General features: G+C 41.1%; 1 pseudogene; it reads left to right on the top strand.

Annotated features, from left to right (window-relative positions):
• LOC107295242 overlaps positions 1-5,353 on the top strand; it is a 23,974-nt pseudogene extending 18,621 nt beyond the window's left edge.
• The last annotated feature ends 12,861 nt before the right edge of the window (positions 5,354-18,214 follow it).

The raw sequence follows: 18,214 nt of genomic DNA on the forward strand, positions 1-18,214 counted from the left end.
AATGATACATCCTTGTCACTATTTAGCATTGTTCTCAGAGATGATGCACCAGTATGAGCAATATGTGTAATATTATATTTTTGTTCTGATCTGAACTTGTTGTCAAGGTATCACTGATCAAGACTGAGATTAATTCAACTAATGGACTTAAATTTTATTTCTTCCAAAAGAATAATTGATGGCAAGAACCAGATAGAATGACTGCTGGGAATTGTTCAGCATTCAGCTCATGAATTTGTTTCATTACTGTGGGACATATAAACCCTAGATCAGACATGTCAAACAAAAGGCCCACAGGCCAGATATGCGATGGGCCCCTATGGGCTTGGCCCCCACCCTCGAAGCTCATCCTCCAAAGAGCACCCCAGGAGCTCAAAAGCCAGACCAGACACCACCACCCAGAGTCTTGTGCAGCCCGCACTGCCATCCAGCGCGAGAGGGTCAAGGAGGTTCCTCTGTTGGATCAGGCCCTGGCACCTGCCCTGGACCCAACCTCCTCTGCTGGAGACCCCTGGATCCCCCCAGCCATGCCTAGACCCCCGAGGTGCCCCAATGCAGTGATGTTGAGCTGGCCACCCCCACCCAGTTGGCTGCAACCACCCTGACCACACTCAACTGGCCCCCTAAGGGCAACCACAATGCTGATGCGGCCCTCAATGAAATTGAGTTGGACACTCCTGCCCTAGATGAACTGCCTGGTGAATTTTGCAGGCAGTCCTGGTTCACACATTTCTTTAGTAACATGTCTTGGCATCTCTATAAATTAGGTATATCTAAAACAAAAGAGAATTTCACTGTTATAACAACTCACGTATTCTAGGTGTGAGTATGCATTCCCCCAACATTTTTAATCTATTTATTGTCCTCAATCACATTCATTATAAGCTTTATAATCTACATCAAGTTTTTGCACAAGTTCATAGTCCTCTTTTATGTAATTACAACAAATCTATGAGCACTATCCATGAAACTGGAAAAAATAATGAAAACTGTTATTAGGAAAAAAGAACCTGATTCAAATAAATAAATGCTAATACTGGCATTAATGTAAGGTGACCAACCGTCCTCCTTTAGGGAGGACAGTCCTCCTTTTGTAAGTTCTGTCCTCCCTCGAAAAGTGTCCTCCTACATGTCCTCCTTTTCGATATTTGAAGACTAATCTGCAGGGCTTTTTTTTCTCATAGAACGCTCAGAACGGCATTCTGGCACCTTTTTTGATGGTTTTTTAAAAAACGTTTGCATGAGCTGTGCTACTCCCCCTATTGGCTTTCGAAAGCCAATAGGAATTGCTGCTGAGCGCACCAAAACACCCGGCTGGCAAACTTTGCCCATGCAAGTTGTCTGCAGCGAAGGTGAATTGGCAGGAACTTTGCACCCCTCCCTGCTACCCAACTACACCATCTCCTAGTTAGTCCCAAAGATACCTGGAGGAGACTAACTTCCATTTAGGGATGGAAAAATCAAAAAAGAGGAAATGCCATTTCAACAATAAATTGAATAAAGAATTTCCATTCATCACATCAAAGAAGGATAACATTGTTTTCTGCAATATTTGCAGCGGAGAATTTTGTATTGCAGTTGGGGGCAGAGCAGCTATTACGAAACACTTGACCACCAAGAAACATAAGCAATCATCAGATGCATCTGCTTCCAGTTGTAAAGTAACAAGTTTTTTTAAAACTTCAAAGTATTCTGAAGATGAAAAACAGTTAGCTGCAATGGAGGGAACATTTGCATTCCATGCCATACCATAATTCACAATCAAAGTTTTCGTAGTATGGATTGTACAACTAAATTATTGAAAAAGTTTCATGATGCTAAATTTTCATTCACCAGGACAAAATGTGAGGCTACTATTAAATCAGTATTTAAAAATTACTGTGACAAAATACTTACAGAAGACTTGGAAACTGCAGCATTTGTAACAGTTTTATCTGATGCATCCAATCATAATGAAACTAAATTGTATCCAATACTAGTAAGATATTTTAATGTTACCAAGGGCATTCAAGTAAAAAAATTAAATTTAGAATCCATTGAGGGCGAAACTGCTGAAATTTTGTCAAACCATCTATACAGAGTAATAAATGAAAACAATTTGAAATCCAAAGTTGTTGCACTAACAGTTGATAATACAAACACAAATTTTGGTGGGCGAAGACGCAAAGGACTGAATAATGTGTATGTAAAATTACAAGATTTACTCCAAAAGAAAATACTAGGAATAGGTTGTAATGCACATATTTTCTCAAATGCAATCAACACGGCGTCATGTGCCATGCCAATTGATGTAGAAGTAATAATAACTACAATTTATTTGTATTTTAGTCGTTTTACTATTCGTGTGGCTACTTTAAAACAATTTTGTGAAGAAGCGAATGTTCAATACAAATTTTTTTTAGGATATTCAAGTCAGATGGCTTGCTCTAACACCTGCTATAGAGCGTGTTCTACAATTATTTGAGCCTCTCTGTTCATATTTTTTAAGTTTAGACAAATGTCCTAAAATCCTGGAATCGTTTTTCAATAATGAAATATCTGAGATATTAATGTATTTTGTACATAACCAAGCATCTATTTTTCACAAAACGATTCAAAAGATTGAAGGTGAACACATTTCAGCTACAGAAGTTAGTCTTATTTTGAACGACTTTATCCTTCAATATAAAACTCAATTTGAAGAAAAATTTCTTCCTTTAGTTATAAAAAGAAAATTGTCAGACTTAAAGGAATCAAATCCGGGCATAACGGAAAAGTTTATCAAAGAAGTGCAGAATTTTTACCAAACATGTTTTCAATATATCGAAGAATGGTCTGAAACAAACATCACAGGAAATAACAGTTTTCAATGGTGTTTTTTGACTTCATTGCAAGTATATTGGACAGATATTGAATCTTGTGTTGAGTTTTTATCTAAATAAATGCCAGACATTAAAATAGACAATGTATTTTTAAATTCTGAAAAATTAATACAATGGGAAAATAAACACATTGAAATTGATAAAAGATGGGTGGAAATATTCAGCCATTTCAAAAATGTATATATTCCATGTGAAAATTTATTTATTCTTGTTCAATTTACATTGTGCTGCCCTGGAACTAATGCAGCAGTTGAAAGGGTTTTTTCAATTGCTAATGATTTTTGGAAAAGTGAGAAACCGAGATTGAATGTTGATACTCTAGCTGCAGCACTTGCCGTAAAATTCAATATGAAGGATATTTCTTGTTCAGATATTTCCAATATATTGTTAGAAGATGAAACATTGACAAAAAATATTCATTCAATGGAAAAGTACTCATTTAAATAATAATAGGCATGTAAGCATAATTACAATATAAAATGTTATTGTTACAAATGTTTTTATTATGCATTTATCATATTATAGTGTATTCTTTATTATTGTTGCACTGAATAAAATGTTTCTTTTATTTATGATATTTTTTTCTTCAATTTATTTGTGTCCTACTTTTCATTGTAAAAAAGTTGGTCACCTTAATTAATGGTTTTTGCATTCCCTTTCTCTGCCCCTTATAGTCCTTGTAATTTTCAACAAAGACATCTCTTAGACTTTGCCTTGAAGCGTTTGGCAGCTATATCAGTCAGAGATAACCCTTTCACAGACTTGCTGTATTGTTCCTTTTTGCTAGGATAATTGATGGGAACCTTTACTGCAGGAAGAAGTTCAACACTCAGAGCATGCAGTGTCACATTTACATGCAGTGCGTTGGTACCAGAAAGAGAGTAAGTATAAATTGTCTCCCTTGAATATATGCTGTACTTTTCTGGTTAAATATCTTTTTGTGCCTCTGTGAATGTGTGTGTGAGACAGAAAGAAATGGAAAGTACAAACTCTACTTTCCTTTTCCTCAATTTAAGCACTTGCCACGCCATGTAACTTCTGTGCCACAATTTGACTTGGAATGCCAATATGATGTTATTTTGCATGCCCCTATACTGTACACCCCTATAGACACAACTATACATCTTCCTTTTAAGAAAGTGCCATTCAGTACAGCTTGATTTTTTATTTAATATGCTTAGATTCATGCTTGCACACAGTAAATGTGGCTTGAGCTGTGAAGAGATGATCAGACAGCCCAGGTTTGTTCCTTGATATTGTTTCTCTTCCAAGGTTTGCCATTATTATCTTGGGAGTTTTTCATTCTACACAGTTACTTTGTGGTTCTGCGCAAAAAAAACAACCAGTAAGGTTTGACTTAGTTTCCTTTAAAAAAATCTTTTTAAAGTTTTTTTTTAAATTGCTTGGCTATCATTTTTGTTGGAAGATGTGCTCTGCAAACAAACCACCAAATTCAGAATGCAAAATGGATTCCAGATGTATTTTTATGCCTCATATATGATTACTTAATTTGTCTGTAAGACAGAAGTCAGTTTTGTATTATACCTTCCAAAAGCAGGGCAAAAGTATTTGTTTGCTATGAGCAGCTCTACATTACTTTTTCTCCCCTTTTGCAGTTCTACAACTTTTTATTCTTCTTCTTCAAAGCAACAAAATTGCTAAATATGAATATTGCTTGACTTTGAAAATGATCCATCATCCTAGCTAATTATAAGATGTTTAACTCCGTAGCCAAGTTTATAACTGTAATTTTAATATATTTGACAATGCTGTTGGAATTCAAGACCATCCTTACCATAAGGCAGTAGCTGAATTCACATGAAATATTGTCCCATATTTAATTGAACTACAGTTTATTGAATCAACCCAATTTCCTGATGTCACACAGAAAATCATAGCCAAGATGGTTGAAAAATACATGGGACCCTCTGGGTAAAGAATGAAATAAAAATAACAGTCTAGCCTCAGAAATAGAAAGCCACTCTAAGCAGCAAATACTTAAGAGAAAAAAGAGGTAGGAAGTGCTTAGATAATGGAACTGGGGTATAGAATGGTATCTGTCATCTACTAGCTGCCCTGCTTCTCTAAGCCTTGGGTTCAGTGAATGAATGCTGAATGGATGAATGAATGAACGAATGAAATAAAATTCAACCCCAAACTTTCAACCCCAGGCAGCCGGAGCCTGTTATGGAATTAAAATGTGTCAATGTTTCGGTGATGAAGTAACCCATCATAACCCTCCTTTGCTTTTTGATCTTTCACATGATCTTTCAGAGACCAACCCCTTGTCCCCAGCTTCTGAACCTCTGTTTAACATGGTCATAAGTCAAATGGCAACAGTAGTGGCCAAACATCATAATACTCTCACACCTGTCCCCCAACAACTTGATGTATACAATATTGTTTGGAAGCCTTGGTTGCAGCCATGTTGTGGTGCATTCCCTTTTTGTTGGTGTAATGATGAAAGCAATAATGATACCATAATTACATAAATTTTAAGAGAATGGTTGAAATAAAGTTATCTTAAATGTTTTCTTCATATAGTTGGTGAGGAATAGGATATAATATTCCTTTAATGAGTGAATTAGGGTGGTGAGTTACAAGCTTATTTTGTCTGCAAATTTCATAATTAAACAATGCAAGAGTTAATTATATCAGATTAGTTGCCTATCCCTTTTTAAATGAGACAATTGCTTCTTCCCTTGAAATATACCAAACTATAACACTGTTTCTTAATTTTTCCTAAAGGGATCACCTCCTTAGCAATGTAGTTTTTACTTTCTAGACACATGCTTGTAGACAGCCAAACATTTTCAAGCAGTTTAAATTTTGAATCAACTGCAAGAAGCAGCAGCAGCAGTGGAAACAGATAGAAACATCTATGACAAGTATTTGCTTTCTTTAAAATGTTCTATTCAGATCACTTTAAAATACAATCTACAGGGGTGCATAATCTGACCTTTATGTATTATTATTTAAGTATTACTAGATACCTCTTTAGCATCACTTTTCCTTCCTGCCCCAAGTATTTCTTCACATTCTTTTAATTAAGAGAAATAAATATAAAGTTGGCATCATGCAAAACCAGGTGCTATCCTCCAGCATAATCTCTATTTGCAAGAAAAATGGACCCCTGTGTTATAACAGAAGGAAAGGTCTTACAATTAAAATAATGCCACTATGAAAGATAATATTGTTCCCACTGGGCCCCCAGGCCAACTGACAAAGCCAGGTCTTCAGGACCTTAGAGAAGGTCAGGAGAGTGGGAGCTGATCTCACCTCAGAGGGTCATATGTTCCAAAGGGCAGGAGCCACAATAGAAAAGACTCTTCTCCTGGACCACGCCAGCTGAAATAACCTTACTGACGGGGCCCAATGCATTTTTCCTCTGCGGGTGCATTATAGTTATTCCTAGTATAATATTCACTGCTTTCTAATTATTTATGAGCATACTTTTATAAGATTCTTAAATCTGTTAATATGATAAGAATAGGACTATGGAGATTTCAAGAATATAAAATGTTTATTTGATAAACTACTGTATTACAAAAATGAAGAAAAAAATCTGGAAAGTATAAAGTAAATTTACATCTTTCACTAAATATTTACAAAATCAGAAAGTATCAAATCAAATTTACAAAGAAATAAAATGTTTGCGAAAAACATAAATTATGTAATTTTGACACCTCCTTGCATTCAAAACTAAACTTCTTCAAGAAACTATTAAACGAATCTCTGCCTTAGGGCTGCAACCTAAAGCAGGGACAGAAAATCACAAAAAAGCTTAAAGAGGATGTAACAAATATATTTCAAATATTGTACAGGGCTTTTCAATCTTTTCACTGACTGTACCACTTTTAGGATATGGCAATATTCGAGTACCACTAGCAAGGTGTCAAAAACTTGGTGACACCCCCCCAAAAAAACTGTTCAAAGTTGCAATTGCACTGAAGTGACTTATGACCATTTTTCACAGTGTTGTGTCCTGAGCCTGCAGAAGCAGGCTTGGGACGCTGCAAGAGTCCCGGGCATTGCAAAAGCTGCCCGGGACCAGACTGAGTGGTGCCAGCCTTGCGCACATGCGCAAGGCAGGAAAAGAGTGCTTGCTATTGGTTGTGGTTGCCCGGGGATCTGGGAGTATAAAAAGAGGCCTGCGTGCCTCTGCTCTTGTTGGTTAGTAGTTGTGACTGAGAGAGAATAAAGATCTGTTCTGTAACATGAATTGCCTCCATTGCCATTTATCTCCGGACTTAACACTGGCGACAAGGATGGGATTTAGTCTAGTTAGCTAGGGAAGCTTAAAGACTCACCCAAAAGAAGTCCGGAAGAGGGACGACGGCATTGAAGTCAGCGTCTATCCTGCCAGTACAGCATCACTGGAGGGTGAGTGCGGCTGAAGAAAACCCTGTCCCTTGATAATGGCAAAAATCGGTCGTTTATCTGAATTTGATGTCTCGCACCTGGAAAAATGGGAATCTTACGTTGCAAGGGAGGAGACTTACTTCCGAGTGAATCAGATAAGGGAAGATGGACTCAAGGCTGCCACAATGTTGTGCATTTGTGGGCAAGACGCCTTTGAGATCGCCGATAATCTGGTTGCCCCAGCCTCGCTAGAAGCTGTTTCATACTCTGATCTCAAGAAACTTTTGAAAGAACATTTCCAGCCAAAGTAATCTGTCATTGCGTGGAGGCACACATTTGAACTGAGAGATCAGCGAGCTGGGGAATCAGCAAAAGATTTTATTGCAGCCTTGAGAAGAGCAGCTAAACCGTGTGAGTTCAAGGATTTAGAAGAAAGGCTGCGCGACCGTTTTGTTTGTGGACTGAGGAACAGAGACTTACAGCAGAAGCTGTTTGCTAAGGAAGATATCTCTTTCCAAGATGCTCTGTGAGAGGTTACGGCAGAGGAAGCTGCAGGCGGAGCGGTAAAGAATCTGCAGCCCACTCGAAGCGCTCCAGAGACTGCAACCGTCCACAAGGAGGACGTGCGGGAGGACTCAGAAGAGGATCCTGAAGATGAAGTGGACAAGCTTTATCAAGCATCCGGGAGGAGGCCGAAGGATCGTCCGGACAAAGGCCCAGCTGAGCTTCGATGCTTCGGGTGCAGAGGTCGCCACAAGCAGGCGGAATGTCGGTTCCGTTCCGCCATCTGCAGAGTGTGCGGCAAGAAAGGCCACATCGCAGCTGTCTGCCTGAGTCAGCAGAATGTACAACCGAAGGAAGAATTGAATCTGAAAGGTACCAGGGTCCCCAGCCAAAACAGGGTGGGTTTCTGTGCAACATGCAGAAATATATTAAGGATTGGCACACACAAACCCCTTAAAAAGAAATTGTCCCTCAGAGTAAGGTTGCAAGGGGTTCCATTGTCTATGGAACTGGACACGGGGTCTGCCCTCTCCATAATTTCCCTAAACACATTCCACAAAATCTGCAGCAGCAGTGGCCAGCGAACTACGCTCAGGCCTTCTAATGTAATTCTTACTGACTTTCAAAATTCCAAGGTGTGCGTTAAGGGGGAGGCCACCCTTAAGGTACAGTATAAGGATTTTGAAGGTCCCTTGGATGTGTTGGTTGTTGGGGGTGAGCGCACAAGTCTGATTGGACTCAATTGGTTTGAGGCCTTAGGAATCCAGGTAACAGGATTGCACAATTTGCAAACGGAGACCCTAGCAGAAGTCTGCAAGGAGTTTGCAGATGTGTTCAGCTCTGAGCTCGGATCCTACAAGGGACCTCCAGTTTCACTAAAGCTAGATTCAACTGTACAGCCCATAAGGGTTAAACCTAGGAGAGTACCATTTGCTCTTAAGAGTAAGATTGATGCTGAACTGGACAAGTTGCTCCNAACGCTAGGGATGTGGCTGCTGAAACTGCCACTGATTACACGCTTAAACGCGTGCTAACATGGGTGCTGTCAGGATGGCCTGACAGGTGCCCAGAGGAGGATTTCCAACGCTTTTGGGTCAAGAGGCACGAGTTGTCCACGTTCAATGGCTGCCTCCTCTGGGGTTCTAGAGTTGTGATTCCGGCCTCATTGAGGTCTAGAATCTTAGTTTCTTTACATGAGGGTCACCCTGGGATTGTCAGGATGAAAGCGCTTGCACGCAGCCATTTGTGGTGGCCTGGCATTGATAAGGCCATTGAGGCCCAGGTACATGGGTGTCACGCGTGTCAGCAGTCCAGGCCGGAAATGCCTCAGGCCCCTGTTCATAGGTAGGAGGAAACACACACTCCGTGGTCTAGAATACATATAGATTACGCTGGGCCCTTTCAGGAGCAATTCTTCCTGGTTGTTGTGGATAGCCATTCCAAGTGGCTGGAAGTTGTTCCTGTGTCATCCACCACTACTGCCAAGACCATCCAGGTGTTGAGAAGCATTTTTGCTGCCCATGGTCTTCCAGATGTCTTGGTTTCGGATAATGGTCCCCAATTTACTTCTGCTGAGTTTCAGGTTTTCCTACAAGCCAACATGATTCGCCACGCGACTTCAGCTCCATTCCACCCTTCCACCAACGGTCTGGCTGAACGGATGGTCCGCATCACCAAGGATGCTCTCAAGAAACTGACTTATGGCAACTGGCATCACAGGTTGTCTGACTTTCTTCTAGCCCATCGTACTACTCCGTGCACTGCCACAGGTAAGTGTCTGACTGAACTCTGTTGGGGTCGCCGGCTTGTGACTAAACTGAACAGGCTGCATCTGGAGCGAGTAGCTTCACAGGTGTCCCATCCGCGTGCACCATGGATCCTTCACGTGGGTGATCCTGTCTGGACCAGGAATTACGGGCCTGGACACCTCTGGGTCCCGGCAGTGGTCTGCAAGGTCTCGGGGCCTCTGTCCTATGAAGTGTCCTTGGACGACGGTCGCGTCCTTCGCCGCCATATTGATCAGCTGCGTGTGAGGCTGGACTCGTCTCATCTCTCTCCTCGGCCTTCTCTGGGGGGGAGGGGGGAGTGCATTCTGGGAATCAGTATCAACAGCCGCCACTGGCTGTTGAGGACACCATGGGTACTCAAACCCCAAGTTCCGCAAGTGCTCCAAATAGGGATTCATGGGGAAGGGGGCAAACATACACCCCCACACTCACTCCAGCCTGGGAGTCACACCGGAGGTATCCTCACTATCCACAACTCAACAACAATACTCCAGACAAGGAGACTGACTGGGAGCATTCTCATAACTCACAGCATTCAAGAGAGCAGGCACAACAGTTTGGGGACTTGCCTTTTTCAGCAATGGCTCACAAAAGGAAGTCCCCGTGCAGTAGGGCTAACAGGGAGGTATCCTTGGACCCTATCACTACAGAAAGGAGCCAGGAAAATTACACCCCTTCAGGGAACAAGGAGATGAGTTCAGAGGGCTCAGAAAGCTTACTAACAGGCAGGTCGACCAGGTACGGAGAACAGCAAAGTCCTGGCCTCCTGAGCCTGGGAGGCGAGCAGGGAGGTCAGGCAGCAGTCATAGGGCAGCCTGAGATGAGAGGGCAGCCACATTGTAATTCACCTAGTGTGGAAAGCAATGGAGGGGACCATTCAATCTCCGCAGGTCCGAGAAGGTCGCTACGGGTCAAAGGCCCGCCCAAATACCTTGCAGATTACGTGAGGTGAGCAAGGGTTAGAGGGACCGGGACAAGAGGTCCAGGTTGGTTAGATCATAGGAAAATAAAGGAGCTTGGGGCTCATTTATTCTCAGAATGATAGCATTACCAATGCTTTTCCACACTCTGTGCATTTGATGCAAAAGTTAGCAAACACATACACTACCAGGGGTGGCGTACATGTTGGGTACAGCATTGTCTTATCTAGGGGGGAGGGGTGTTGTGTCCTGAGCCTGCAGAAGCAGGCTCGGGACGCTGCAAGACTCCCGGGCATTGCAAAAGCTGCCCGGGACCAGACTGAGTGGCGCCAGCCTTGCGCACATGCGCAAGGTGGGAAAAGAGTGCCTGCTATTGGTTGTGGTTGCCTGGGGATCTGGGAGTATAAAAAGAGGCCTGCGTGCCTCTGCTCTTGTTGGTTAGTAGTTGTGACTGAGAGAGAATAAAGATCTGTTCTGTAACATGAATTGCCTCCATTGCCATTTATCTCCGGACTTAACACCCAGGATCATGTGATTTATATTTGGATGCTTGGCAACTGATTCATATTTATGATGGTCACAGTGTCCCAGGGTCATGTGATCCCCTTTTGCAACCTTTTGACAAGCAAAGTCAATGGCAGGGCTGCTGGTGGCCAAGTGCTAAAGCGGGACTTCCTTCCCTCCCTCCCTGCCTCTCTCTTTCTCATGCCCATCTCCTTCTGAAGGAAGAATTTGAACTCCTCCCCATATTTTCCCTTTTCCATATATTCATCAAACAAGGAAAAGCCTCCAGAGACAGAAAAGACACGCCGCTGAGGGAACTAGCTTAAAAAGGCCCATTCCCCTTTAAGAATTATCTACTGGCTAGAAAGGAAAGTTAAGGAGCTGGCAGCCGGCACTTAAGGAAGAAAAAAAAATGTAGTAAGTATTGGCTGCCGGCTAAGGCAGCCTCCCCAAATGGCTCCATTCATAAGTAAAGGAATGCTACAGGCAAAATCCATTCAGAAGAAAAATACTTCAAAATCCCTTGCAGCAAAACTNAAGAACACAAAGCCCACATTGCACAAATCCCAGAACTTCAAAGTCACAAAAGCACATAAGAATCCTTCCACTCTCCATCTCCCTCCCTCCATGCCTCACCTCCAGCAGATGCTGCCTTTCTTCATTGCTGTCTTTCTTCATTCCTCGTGGAGAGCAACCCCTCCCCCACTGCATTTCTTGCCTGTTTGTTGCTGCCAGCATGGATGGCTGCCACAGAAGTTGTAGATCGGCTCATGGCCGTCCTGCTTGATCTCCTCTGCTCTCCCCCCACCCTCCTCCTTCTTTCCCTTTGGTGCAGCTAGAGCTGAGTCCGCCTCCTCCCAAGGCTGCTTCCTTTTTTCTCTCTCCCTCTCCCACCCAAACTGCCTCCTTTTATAGCCTCTCCTGTCTCCACCCCCCTCCTCCTCCTTTCTCATCCAGGTAAGTCTGGGGCCTTTGCCTTGCCCCAGCCACTCTGCAGCTCCGGAAGCCTCTCTCACAGTAAGTCCTGTGCTGTGCTGGCTCGTTCCCTCCCCCACTACACTTGGCTGTGTACCACCTGCCACATACTAATGTACCACAAGTAGTACGTGTACCACTGGTTGAAAAGCCCTGTTATAACAGATACAAGGTTCACTTTAGTTTTGGTAATCATCTCAGTGGATACATAAGGGTTTTAGTGGTTCAATTATACATAATGCTTTGAAACAGTTATACTAAGATTCAATGTTAAATTTTAAGAATAATATAATGTTAGGTTAAAAAGACTATAAAGTTATAATTTTACCAAAAATTAACCATTTGACAGTAACTAAAAAATACACATTACTAATCAAAGAAACCAGTGTACAATGAGAAAAAAGTTGCTCATTTAATTCAACATAACTAAATTTCTATTACAAACACTGTTTAATGCCCAAACATTGTACCAATGGTGAGCTAGCTGTCATTAACCAGATGAAATATTCTTTTGCCTTCCTACATCTGATGAAATGGGCTCTAGTTCACAAAGACTTATAGGACAATGACACATAACCTAAGACATAACAAGTTGCTCTAAGATTTGGGTGTAATAGATTAATATGTCTAGACCTCTTCCAAAAGTTTTGACAGTACAATGCTTAGATTCTAGCCAGCTGAATTTCAGTTAAATTACAGCATGATTAATTTACACCAATTAAAAAATGAGGGCTGGTTGAAATGCATGAACTATATATAGTCTTCCTACCAATTCATTGCACTCCACGAACATAGTTTAGTAAAGAAAGGAAGAGAGGCAAGGTTTTATTGAACCTGTAAAATCCTCCATACTTGGAGACTATATTTCGATCATTCCCTTAGATATGTTTATTAGCCCCGTTGTAAGAGTTTGCATCTTTTACTTTCAAGTTTTTTATATCCTCTTCCATGGAAATCTAGTATGAAAAACCTATTTCATCTACAAGTATAAAGCCATTTATCATAGCTAAAAAGTTTACAGGATGCAAGGCTGTGGAGGTTATTCCTAAGCTAAAGAAGGCTCTGGAGAAATTGAACCAAAGTTTGACTCAGCAAAAAGAAAGCTTAAAAGCTCCATGCATTTCATTCTCTGAAAGTAAATACTGGCAAATACATATTTATCTATGCTTGTAAGTAGTCATATCAAAAAATCTATTTTTGCATAAATTTCCCTTTCACCAAAGCAAAAGATATAATTCTGAAGGGTTTGTGTGCTCTGCAATTGTAAACAGATCAATTGCAATAAGGGTAAGAAAAAACACCTATAATAAAAAAGCATCTAACTTCTTCTTAATGTTTTTGAAACATTAAGGGGGGAGAGAGAGAGAGAGAGAGAGAGAGAGAGAGAGAGAGAAAGAGAGAGAAAGGAAAGAGAGAGAGAGAAAGAGAGAGAGGGAGAGAGAGAGAGAGAGGGAGGGAGAGAGAGAGGAAAGAGAGAGAGAAAGACAGAGAGGGAGAGAAAGAGGGAGAGAGAGAAAGAGAGAGAGAGAGAGAGAGAAAGAGAGAGGGAGAGAGAGAAAGAGAGAGAAAGAAAGAGGGAGAAAGAGAGAGGGAGGGAGAGAGAGAGAGAAAAAGAGAGGGAGAGAGAGAGAAAGAGGGAGAGAGGGAGAGGAAAGAGAGAGAGAGAGAGAGAGAGAGAGACGGAGAGAGAGAAAAGAGAGAGAGAGAGGGAGAGAGAGAACTCATGCACAGCACCCTCTATTTCTTTTTAATTAAACTCTTCAATCAACCCCCCTTTCTGGCACGCACATGTGCGCTCGAGTTTTGCGGCTCCCAGTGTTTTCTTTTCTGTGGGAAACAGGTCCAAGTGGCTCTTTGAGTGTTTATGGTTGCCGACCCCTGGGCTAATCAAACAATTGTTAATAATTCTAAGTTGTTTTCCAGATTGGATTCAACTGGAGGAGATGCAGTGGCCTTAGCAAATGGCCAGAAGGCAAAAGTCATGGGAAAAGGCTGTGTGCTGATTCCATGTCTGGAGGAAAGATTTAATAATGTATTATATGTGCCTGAAATGGAGCATAATTTACTGAGTGTCTCCAGTCTTGACAAACAAGTGTTTGAGACCACATTTGTGAATGGGAAATGTCTCATAAAAAGAACTGGGAATGTATGTGCACAGAGCATAAAACAGGATAATGTCTACGTGTTGCAGGCACAAAAGGTTCAATGTGCCCAAACATTTCGTAATGTGGCACAACATGATTCATGCATTCATCTCTTGCACTGAAAGCTTGGCCATGCCAGCTTCAGATGCCAGATGCATAGGAGCCAGAGTTTGCAGAGGGATTAACCTTAAAAGGGTGTAAGGCATACTTAAGCTGTGCAGTATGTAAACCATCGAAATCTAAGGTATTCCCAGTGAGCAAGAAGAGCACAAGGCAGACAACAAGGGTTCTAGAGCTGGTACATGCAGATTTAGTAGGACCAATGCAAGCCAGCTTGGGAGGAGCCAGGTATGCGCTGGTCATTGTAGATGATTATAGCAGATTTGGTTTCTGTTATTTGCTGAAGAGTAAAACAGAGGTGCTGCAGAAGTTCAAGCAATGGGTGAGCTTCGCAGAAAGAAGATATAGGCAACAGGTATGCCAGCTGCAAACTGACAGGTTCAGAATTCATGTCAGCAAGTTTTCAACAGTGGTTGGGGCAGCTAGGAATACAACATAGATGCACAAATCCATACATAGCAGCTGAGAATGGTGTGGCTGAAACATGGAATGGAGCCTTGCAGACCATGAAAGACTCACTGCTGGAGGATTCTGGTCTGAGCAGGTCATATTGGGGCAAAGCCATGTTGACTGCTAATTATTTGGTCAATAGGCTGTGGAGTTCCTCTATAAATGATACTCCATATGTTGTGCTATATGGGAGAAAGCCATTTAAGGGTGTTTGGAAGCAATGCATGGGTGCATATTCCAAAGGCAATCAGGAGAAAAGGGCAACAAAAGGCTAGAAAGCTCAGGTTTATGGGCTATGAGCCTGGCTCAAAGATTTATCGCTTTAGCGATGGAAGCAGAAGGATAGTAATTTCCAAATCTGCTAGCTTTGCAGAGCAGAATTGGGGCAGAATTGATGCCAATTCTGGGAATGATCCATTTAGTGATGGTGACTTACTTAGTGACGGTATCAGCATTCAGGGAGGAGAAGCTGAAAAAGGACAAGAAAAGGAGTCAGAAGAAGATGGTGACTCTGACGTGAAGCAGGAAAGGGTTGACATTCAAGAGCAGTCAATACCACGCAGGTCAGAGTGATGGAACAAGGGGATTCCACCTGACAGGTATTCTACTGGGAAAGTAAAGGTGTGTAATGTGTGGTATGAGCCAAGAAACTATCAGGAAGTGTTGGCACTACCCAAAGTGGAGCAAGTGAAGTGGAAAGAGGCCATGGTCAAAGAAATGAAATCCATGGATGAACATAAAGTGTTCACCTCTATGACTTTGCCACAAGGTTACAAAACTGTAGGATGTAAATGGGTATCCAAAAAGAAAGTGTTACCCAACAATGAAGTCCAATATGAGGCAAGATTAGTGGCACAGGGGGTTTTGCAGAAGAAAAATGTGCACTATGATGACGTGTTTGCACCAACGGTAAAAAGTGAAACTATAAGGTTGGCACTAGCATTGGCAATGGCACGTGGTCATAAATTTGGCACTTTGATATAACCATAGCATTCCTCAATGCAGAGTTGGAGGAAGAAATTTACATGGCTCAAGCACCAGGGTATGAAAGTAAAAAGCCTGGCACTGTGTATAAACTGAACAAGGCCATTTATGGGCTGAAGCAATCAGCCAGAAACTGGAACATCTGTTTAGATGTGGCATTGAAGGGTCTTGGGTTCAAGAGTTGTAAGGCTGATGGTTGCATATATACTGCAAGATTCCACGGTGGGAATTGCCAATTATTAGCATTTGTGGATGATCTTTGCTTCATTGCAAAGGATCTAGCACAGGTGAAGGAATTTGTTAATCAATTGGAGAAAAAGTTTGAATTGAAAAGTCTGGGTGAAATACAAAACTATCTTGGTGTAGAGATACAAAAAACTGAGAAGGATGGCTACGTTCTCAGTCAAAGAAGGAAAATTGAACAGCTGTTGGAGAGATACAACATGAAGGATTGTAATTCGCTCCAATACCTATGAGCACAGATTTTCACAACACTTTGGGCGAGGACAAAAGTGAAGCCTGTGATCAGGAGATATATCAATCAGCAATAGGAAGCCTGTTATATCTGTCACAGTGTTCCAGACCAGACATAGCTTGTGAAGTAAGCATCCTAAGTCGCTTTACTGCCGCACCAACGCAGTTGCATTGGATGGGTGTGAAGAGAATTCTCAGGTATTTGAAGGGAACTGTGAATTTGGGTCTTCAGAATACAGGTCTCTGAAGAATTAAAGTTAAAATGTTATGTTGACAGTGATTATGCCAATGATGTGCAAACTAGAAAGTCCAATTCTGGGTTTGTGGTATTATTTGGAGAGATTTTAATTGGATGGCAGTCCAGAAAACAAACAACTGTAGCTATTTCTACTACAGAGGCAGAATTTACTGCTCTGTCTGAACTTTGTTTAGAGGCAACCTGGTATGTACAGCTGTTAAAGGATTTAAGTATAGAAGTTAAAGAAGCTGTAACAGTATTTGAAGATAATGCTGCTTGTATTAAAATGGCAACAGGTGACAGAGTGAAAAGTAGAAGCAAGCATGTGGACATTAAGTATTGTAATGTCAGAGAAGCCATCAAAAGTAAACTAATTTGCTTGCTTCATTGTTCTTCAGATGACAATCTGGCAGATGTAATGACCAAGCCATTGGGTGGAGTACACCATGGGAAGAGTATTAAATTATTTGGTTTTATGTCTATTCCGGTCATAAAGGGAGGAGTGTCAGTGTGCAAGAATTTATGAACTGGAATAGCCATAGCAACGAACCAGCCAATGGGAACTGTTATTTAATTGAGACACAGGATTGACTGTGTGAGGCATGTGATCCAGCCTAGGCATGTGATCCAGCCTGTGCATGTCTTTGTCTCTCCCTGTGTCCTGATCTCCTGAGTTAGTTATTGTTGTTCTCTACCACATTGCCAAGAACTGAATGAAACTGTATGTATCATGTTTATATATATTTTATAAAGTTTTTTTGAACTATGCCTCCTGTTCATTTTGAATGTGTGCTTAATTTTTGGGCTTATGTTTGCGCTGAAAAGCTGTAAAACTCTAACACATAGCCAATGCAAACATGCAGCACCGAAATGTTTCTGGATATGTTTCTGTTAACATTAAATGTAAACATTTATTCTGGCCTAAGATTATTATTAGGGTTGCCAGGTGTCCACTATTTGAGAGGACAGTCCACTTTTTTCACATTATGTTCACTATTTTTTTTCACAAAATAGTGGACATTTTTTTTATTCAAAAGCTTTATGATGAAATGGTACGTAATCTAAAGCTGTACCGTCTACTTTTTTTACTACTTAACACACACCCCCCCCCGCTTGTCCACTATTTTTTGGAAGCAGACCTGGCAACCCTAATTATTATAGCTATTTTTTGTAACTTCAAGTTAATTTGAAGTACCTTTTGTACCTTCAAGTTAATTTTGACTTTGGCAAGTGCCTGGTCAAGTCCCTGAAGTTTTTTTAGCAATAATTTCAGAATGGTTTGCCATTGCTTACTAGGGCTGTGAGAAAGAGTTGACTAGCCTGATGCCTTAACTACTGTACCAAACTGGCTATACTTATTTATTTACTGTTATGTTTGGGTGAAAGTAAATCCACTATATTAAAATACACATTCATTTTTGTAAACAAATGTTTCATGACATTATTTCCAGTTCCTAATTATAATAAAGTACAAACTCTAAACGTGGACTAAAGTAATATATTAAGGACTAAATTTACAATTGTTGCAATGTAAGCTAATTCTGAATGCAGAGTTACAATCTAAGTTACAAAATAATCATATGGAATGAAAGAGATCTATCATGTCATAAAAGTCAATCAATCCTTCCTACCATAACCGTTTTACCTCCTTTTGCTGGATTGAAGGCTCTTGCCATTTTTCCAGTAATGCTAATATACTGGACCTGTATGTTATCCACCGAAGTTCTAAGAATGACAGCTGATTTTCAGATATAGAAGCTGAATCATTTGGTGTGACTGTTCTTGTCTGGGGATTGTACTTGTAGTTCCAGGGCTTTGCTCGTCCAAAAAAATGAATTACCTTTGTGTCTTTACCAAAATTGTGTGTGGGGGGGGTAAGTAAAATAATATT

The sequence above is a fragment of the Protobothrops mucrosquamatus genome, unplaced genomic scaffold (genome assembly GCF_001527695.2).
Source record: "Protobothrops mucrosquamatus isolate PMUCROS unplaced genomic scaffold, P.Mucros_1.0 scaffold2279, whole genome shotgun sequence".
Taxonomy (NCBI): Eukaryota; Metazoa; Chordata; class Lepidosauria; order Squamata; family Viperidae; genus Protobothrops; species Protobothrops mucrosquamatus.